The sequence below is a fragment of the Aquarana catesbeiana genome, linkage group LG02 (genome assembly GCF_042186555.1).
Source record: "Aquarana catesbeiana isolate 2022-GZ linkage group LG02, ASM4218655v1, whole genome shotgun sequence".
Taxonomy (NCBI): domain Eukaryota; kingdom Metazoa; phylum Chordata; class Amphibia; order Anura; family Ranidae; genus Aquarana; species Aquarana catesbeiana.
Window position 1 is genome coordinate 577,560,320 of NC_133325.1, and position 9,008 is coordinate 577,569,327.

Below are 9,008 nucleotides of genomic sequence, written 5' to 3' on the forward strand. Positions count from 1 at the left end.
AATACGTTTGAAATTATCAAAAAATGTTTACACTTGTAATCCAGTTAAAATAGTCCATAAATTTCACTCACATCTCGCAACTTTATACAAGACAAACAATGAATTTAATCCTACAGAGGCTGAATCCTTCTTCTCAAAAATAACCTTACCTGAGTTATCTCAGAATCAAAAAAGCAGTTTGGATGAGCCTATAACTATAGATGAAGTTGCTAACGCCATAAAAGACCTAAAACTTAACAAAAGACCAGGCCCAGATGGCTACTCGGCTTTATACTATAAAACATTCTCAGAAATACTCTCTCCCATTCTCACTGAAACTTTTAACAAACTTCTAGATGGACATTCTTTTCGGCAAGAAACACTAATGGCAATTGTTTGTATGATCCCAAAACCCCTTTCTGATGATACTAATAATAGCAAAACGCCTCAATAGCATTATAGGAAAATTAAGACATAGAGATCAAGTAGGCTTCATGCCAAATAGACAGGCAGGCGATAATATACGCAGGGCAGTGTTATTGGCACATATTGCTAAAAAAACGGAAAATCCCTTTATGTTTTCTATCTCTCGATATTAAGAGGGCATTTGACACAGTATCCTGGCAATATATGCAATATTCATTACAAAAATGGGGTTTTGGACCCCACTTTTTAATATGGATCAAAGCATTATATAATAAACCCAAAGCCTATATAAAATATGCTGGATACAAATCTGAAGCCTTTAATATCGAAAGAGGTACCCGACAGGGTTGCCCATTATCTCCCTTATTATTTGCCCTTATACTCGAACCCATGGCCCAATATATCAGAACAAACCAAACTATAACTGGCATTGAAGTAGGAGGTATTACACACAAATTATGTATATTTGCAGACGATATATTACTTTTTCTATCATCACCACAGGTCTCTGGTCCTAACTTATACCAGCTCTTGATGGATTTGCAGCCCTATCCGGCCTTATGATTAATCCTAAGAAATGCCTAGTGCTTAATATTTCACTCACAAACATGGAATTGATCCCGGCTAGGGCTGCACTCCCATTCACATGGACAGAAAAATCAATCCCATATCTTGGAATTCATTTAACAGCCTCTCATTCTGACTTATTCTCAACCAATTATCCTCCTGTATTAGGACAGATCACAAATCTAATAAAACATTGGTCGCAACTTCCTTTATCCTGGATGGGGAAGATTAATGCAATCAAAATGACTATTCTACCCAAATTGCTTTATCTATTCAGAGTCCTCCCTATTCCAATTCCTTCCTATTTTTTGAGAATAGTACAAAAAAGAGCAACTTCATTTATATGGGGCTCTTCTAAACCACGTATACCTATACACACACTACATCTTCCCAAAAATAAAGGAGGCCTGGGATACCCTAATTTTACTAACTACTACAGAGCGGCACATTTGGCCAGTCTGTCCAAATACCATGCAAAACAGGAAATCCCATTATGGGTATTTATAGAGGCTTCAGAAAATGACCCTCTATTAATATCAAATTTATTATGGCTTGATCCTAAAGACCGCTTTAAAATTCATAATCCCATAACTAAGCACTTCTTATCTCTCTGGGATAAACTAAAAACCAAATATCAGTTACAATCTCCACACAATCCTCTCCTTTCTTTTATCAGAAATCCGGCCTTTTATCCGGCATGGATCTACCCAAATTCTTTTAAAGCTTGGACAACATCAGGCATTCAGACACTAAATGACTTCATAGCATCTAAATCATTCCTTTCATTCCCATCGCTTAGAGAAAAATATGATCTACCAAACTCTGAGATATTTAGATATCTCCAAATCAAAAATTTCTATACACCATTCCTAAAGGGGGATACACCATTATCCCAATTATCCATTTTTGAATCAATCTGTACAAAAGATCCATTTGCTAAAGGTACAATTTCATCACTTTATAATCAATTATATGGAGTACCAAATCTTAATAGACCCTCTTACATTCAGAGGTGGGAGGAGGACCTGGGACGAACTTTAGAAGACACGGACTGGTCTAACATATGGCTCACATCTAAGTCATCTTCACCCAACATCTTAGCACTGGAGACAAATTATAAAGTCCTAACTCGCTGGTACCTTGTACCCGCTAGAGTGGCAAAATATTCACCTAATACCTCAGCTCTTTGTTTTCGAGGATGCCCAGAAATAGGCACATATTTACACATATGGTGGACGTGCCCAGTAATCCAAACCTTCTGGAAGGAAGTCTTCGTGATTGCATCTAAAATATTTAAAAAAATAATACAACCAGATCCATATTTAACTTTACTTAATCTAAAACCGGAATGGTTAACACTCTCTCAATTCAAACTTATGATCCAACTAATAACGGCTGCAAAACAAACAGTGGCCAAGGCATGGAAATCTCCTACATTGGTACTAGCAGAAACAATTCACAGAATGAATAATACAATGTCCCATGCTAAGATGGTAGCCATCGATCAAAATCAAATTCCAAAATTTGAAAAACTTTGGCATCCTTGGATAAAACAACAGTTCCTGTCAAACTTTAATGACTCTGTCCTGTTGCCATGGTAACAGATTAAATGACTTACAGAGACACCCATTCTAAGGCTTCAAAGAGAACTAAAAAGAATAATAAACTGACGAGCGGGACAACCTTGTGGACCATACCTCTACCTTTCAACCCTTTTTCTTCTTTCTCTTTCCTTTTCTCCACCTTACGATTAAAGCTCATTATCAGAATTTATTTGACCTATATACACTCTACTTGTAAACAATATTTATAGTAGGTATAAATCATTTAAATACCTACAAAAGGAACTAAGGAAATGATATATATCTTTAATTTAATTTAGGTTTACGTGAACCCAATGTTTAATATTTGAAATTTCATGATATTTACCTATATAAACCCTACTGTAAAACAATGAGCTTACTTTATAGATCCTTGTAAACTTACTTTATGTATCTTTATAACATTGTATACTCAATAAACTTCTTTTGACAGGAAAAATATTTTTAAAGTGTCTAAAAGGTTTTTATAAGTCATTTCAAACTATCTATGACATTGTAGGTCACAGAGACATTATAATGTTGGCATCTGCGGACCCAACAACTTTGCCATGAAGAAAATGTATATGAAAGTGTGATTTTATAAGTAGAAGTGTTTTAAGTAACGAATTAGTATTAGGAAAAACATATAATCATGATTATAATTGTATAAAATTGTAGCCTATGCTTAGATAAACAAATGTTCAGTGGAGATACCAGAAGTTATACAGGTATCCATATAAGATAATCATTTTTATGTAGTATTGATGAAATATATAACAACGTGTGTATTTCCTAGATAGACCAGTCTTTATAGACATACATTTATAGAGACACATATATATATATATGTAACCAGTTTATGTAATAGTGATTAATCAAGATTATACTGAGTGTATTTTACATTAGACCGATTACCAGAATATTTAAAAGTATATATTATCCTTACCATTATACACATTATGAAAATAGAATGTATTAACTTAAAGAATGGACTCAAAACACATGTGAGACACCTGGTGGTTGAAGGTGGTATTATTTGAACTCACTGAATTTCCAGAGGAGGTTAATAATTAAGTCTCCTAACCCAATGGGAAGTGGCCACATCCTTTTGGGCAGAGTCATTATAATTTTTATGGTCTTATTATCTGAAATGGTATTTAGAGGCAAGTAAGATGGCAGAAAAGAGGGAGAGCTCAGGGGGAGAGCTCAGGGATCCACCCTGAAGGGGGGACACTGGGAGACACACACACTCCCAGACTGACATTCATGCACCATGCATGAATACATATCTTTACATTCATGAAGACTCCTCAACACCTAATACTTAGAACTCGGAGGTCACAAGAAGTAAATCCCCTTTAGGAGTATCCATTTTGAAACTACGGCAGCCATCTTAACTCTGGTAACCAGCCAATAGGAACTGTAGCCATCCTGGAATGGGTAATTATGTCATGTTGATTTTATCTTGTATGTTCTCTCAAATATTGATATGTTCTCTCAAATATTGATGTATTGAATATTATACAGTTGATAATCATTCTCCCGAATCAATAACCGCCTTGTAGATTTTTCTCTAAAGATTCAAATTTTTCATTATATTTTTCTTTTTGCATAGTTGCCACATTTATTGACAAAACAAACGTCTAATTTATTTCACAATTTTAACCACTTACTTACCTGCAGCAAAGTAACGGTTGCACGTGTGAAATGCAGACGTTCTGTTTAATTGTCAAGTTCACAAGGTTATTGATTCTACCGAGAAGTTATCATGGTGGTATTAGGTCAAAGGGATGGTACGCCCATTTTTGCAAGTGTTTTTATTGATTTTCAAGATGTTCATGTAACGCAATCGGTATCTTAATTTCATGTGATTATTCGTGTTTGTTTACCAATAAATTTCTATTTCGTATGACCACACGTCTCCGTGAATAAGTTTCACAAGCATAGACTGTGTCATATAGATTGATTTTGTATCTTAAAAATATCTTCATTAAAAATTACTCAATGATAATTATTATGTGGGAAACCTGTCCTTAAAAAGGCACAACTTATTCTGACTGATTATTCACGACAGCACCAGGAAAGGAAAATTACGGTGAGTATGATACCATTTTCCGTTTTTTAGGGTGTCCCACACAGGTGCTCCAGTGGATACTTGGGGTGTATACATGTGTGAAACTTGCCAAAAAAAGGTAAGTATTCCAGCTTTCGAAAGGGAACAAAATCATGTCTTCAGCTTGGAACTCTGCCGAAACAGACAATTGTACCCCACTTCCAAGCAATGTTTCATATTCATATTTCTGGCCTCAAATATCTGTGTGCTAAGTGTACCTTTTGTTTCATTCTCCTAGGATGACAAAGACTCGGAAAATATGAGGACACCAGGGACCCCCCCCACTTCCTGAAGAAGGGGAACAGAGGTCACAACCTGAGGATGTGGCGGAAGGAGAGGTGGCTGAAATTAACACCACAACAGGTGAGTGACACCACAGATTCAGGTAATAGATGTACGCCTGCATATTTATAATACATGGTGTGTATTTTTTATTTTAGGTGATGTGCAGGTTGTGGAAGAACAATCACATCATTTCACCGGTGACAGTGCCCAAAGGCTAATCCAGGACATAATGTTTTGTAGTCAGGATTTAGACTTTATAAAGCAAAAAACAAAATGAGATAGAACAGAAACTGGAGAACATGACTGATGTACTAGGAAGAATATAAATACCCAAAAAATGGCACCGTTTTTGATATTTGAAGACAAATTTTTTACACATTTTAAAAGCCATATTTTGAAGATACACACAGTGTGTCAACATGTGCTATCTGCCATCAGGGGATATCAATGTACGTGTTTTGTGGCTGCAACCCCTTCCTCAAAACTCAAGTAGGTGAGAGGAAGGGGTTGCACCCCCAAAACACATCCATTGATCTCCCATGATGGGAGATAGCACATGTTGACATTAGGCATGCGATCAGGAGGGAAATCCCCAGTTTGACTCCCAATTTGTGTGCATCTTCAAAATTTGGCTTTTACAGGGGTGACTTCACCCCATCTGATGAAGGCAATATCAAGACATTTCGGACACTATAATGTCTGATATTGCCTTCAGTTTTTCAATGTTGAACTTTGTAAGTTCCAGAGTTGCGTATGTTATGTTTTGAAACATGCCTGTTTATGTACCCTAAAAAAAAAAAAAATCAAAATTTATGAAACCAAGAATTTGGGTTTTGAACCAAAATATGTTTTACAACGCACATGTGCATGTGCACGGAATAAAAGGTTTTATACTCAACAATGTGTGGCTTCTTCTTTCAATGATCAATACCAGTTTTTGCGTTAAGTTGGTGTTTACAGTGACAATGGGTGTTATTTAATAATGGAAAAATCACTTGGCTCTACAAGTGCACTAGGAAAACCTAGGAGACAGCAAAAATAAACCCAAGCAGTAAATGAAAATCAAGATTTTATCTGATAAAAGAGAAAATTTATTACAAATTTGCTGGCAAAGCAATGGCCTCCTACCCATAAAATATTCAACATATTTTTCTCGCACTTCACGGACGCTTTGCTGGGGCAAGCCAGTACGGCCAGCTTCCAGGGCCATCATTGTTTCCTTAAGTCCAGCCTCAGGCCCAACTGAGGCAACATAATTAGGATTATTGCGTTTAAAAAAAATTATGCAGGATGCAGCAAATAAAATTATGTGATTTAGTTTGTACTCCACCATATTTATGGCTGTTTGAAATAGGCGGAACCGGCTGGCTAGTATCCCAAAGGCATTCTCCTCGACTCTTCTGGATCTGGCCAGCCGGTAATTAAAAACCCCTTTCTCCGGGGTGAGGGTCCTCTGGGGGAATGGCCTCATCACGTGATCACCCAGATCGAATGCCTCATCTGCGACGAACACAACCATTTGTGTTCGTCACAGATGAGGCATTCGATCTGGGTGATCACGTGATGAGGCCATTCCCCCAGAGGACCCTCACCCCGGAGAAAGGGGTTTTTAATTACCGGCTGGCCAGATCCAGAAGAGTCCTCTCACGTTCTCCTCCAGAGGTGGCAATCCCAAGCCACCACTCTCAAGACGTCGGTAGAACTTGTTCCGGGCAAATACTCCACCATCCAACATCCGGCCATTCTTCCCCACGTCCACATATAAAAACTCATACATCGCCGACACCATCACCATCAACACAATACTATTAAACCCCTTGTAATTATAATAGTATGACCCCGAATGGGGTGGTGGGACGATGTGGACGTGCTTCCAATCGATTGCCTCTCCACAGTTAGGAAAGTCCCACCACTGGGCAAATTGGGAAGCCACAGTCTGCCATTCCTGTGGTGTTGAAGGAAACTGTGGAGTCAAACAAGAAAAAAAATCATTTTGCACATAAACATTGCAAGCATATTAGACACAAACATTCTTGGCCAACATCAGTATAACATTTATTTTAAGGAGTATTTAAAGGCAAAAATATAAGGACCACTTATCAGATTCCTCCCCCTCTGATGGCCCCTTGGAAATATTTTAGGGGGGGAATGTTTTGGACAGGTAACCCTCTCCACTTCATTGAGAGCTGAATGCATAAATAATGTGTGTTACTTTGGCCAGCCCCTCCTTACTTACACTATTGGCAGCCCACTGGACAGGTAAGAAGTGTCATAATAAAAAAATATAAATACACACTGTACAAATGGAAGCACATTTTTACTTTGTGCAATTACCTATCAAGATAATAATAGAACAAAACTTCAAACAATACCATTTGAAAGTATTCAGGCAGGCCCTTTCACTACATGCTTTGGGGAATTCATCCATAAATCTGAACACAAAAGAGTTATGCCGCATACACACGAGCGGACTTTACGGCAGACTTTGTCTGGAGGACTTTTTGACGGACTTTACGATGGACTGTCCAAATGAACGGACTTGCCTTCACACAATCAACCAAAGTCCGACGGATGACGTACGACCTTACTAAAACAAGGAAGTTCATAGCCAGTAGCCAATAGCTGCCCTAGCGTTGGTTTTTGTCCGTCGGACTAGCATACAGACGAGCGGACTTTTCGACCGGACTCGAGTCCGTCGGACAGATTTGAAACATGTTTCAAATCTAAGTCGGTCAAACTTTTGAGAAGAAAAAAGTCAGCTGGAGCCCACACATGATCGAATTGTCTGACGGACTCAGGTTCGCCGGACCAAGTATGCCGTAAAGTCCGATCATGTGTACGCGGCAGTAGGTATAGTGTGTATGGGTTTGGCCAAGTCAGCAGATAGAGGATTGGTATCGGTTGACTTGGGGGGAGGGAGGGTTCCAAATGGTTTTGGGCCCCCCAAAAGAAGCCTCTGGCACTCTACCTGAATTTAAGGACACAAATAACATTTGAACACATTTTAGGGGGTGTTTAGAGTAAAGCACTACTATGGAGCTGACAAAATGCATGGTTAAGTGACTAGGCTAGGTGTATATGGGCCCACGATAGCATGCTGGGGAGGTTAGTGAAGACAAATATGCATGTAGGCCAAAAAACGAACTTTTAAAAATTCCAGCATGCATGAGAACAAAGGAGACATTCACAGCATATTGCAATCAAGGTAATTAGGGAATGATGAAAGAAATACAATATATTAGCAAACATTAAATACATATAATGTGATGTTAAAGGAGAAATCTTACCTTAATATAGTCCTTCTGCAGGACCTGAATGATGGCAGAAGAGGTCTCTGGAATAATGATCCCCAGAGCCTTAGGGGAGATGCCTGTCGACAACTTGAGGTCCTGCAGGCTTCTCCCAGTCGCCAAGTACTGCAACGTGGCAACTAGCCTCTGTTCAGGAGTGATGGCTTGCTGCAAGCAGGTATCCTGCCTGCTGATATAAGGGGACAGCAAAGCCAACAAACGGTGAAAAACAGGGTCCGTCATCCAGAGAAAATTCCTGAAATCATCAGGGTTATTCTGCTGGATCTCCCTCAACAAAGGCATGTGAGAGAATTGGTCACGTTGGAGCAACCAATTCTTGGTCCATGAACTCCTCCCCGCCCTGTTCATGGACTGGGCTTGGTTCAAAGCTCGAAGCCCAACACCAAGCCTCTGCACAGTATGGGCTCTATGACGAGCACGTACCCACAACATGGCTTCAAAGCAGTCGGCTGGACAGAACGAATTAAACAGAACGCACTGAAGAACAGCAAGGCCTGTGAAGAGCGAGCTGAAAATCAGTAACGAGCGGACAAGAACGCACTGAAAAACAGATACAAACTGACTTCACGCACTGAAAACCAGATACAAACCCACAAGCACAAACTGAACAGAAGTAAAACGATCTGAAAAAGCACGAGTCTGAAAAGCGCGAATCGTCTCTCACCAAACTTCTACTAACACGAGATAAACACGAGATTAGCAGAAAGAGCCCAAAGGGTAGCGCACTGGCTATTGAACTTCCCTTTT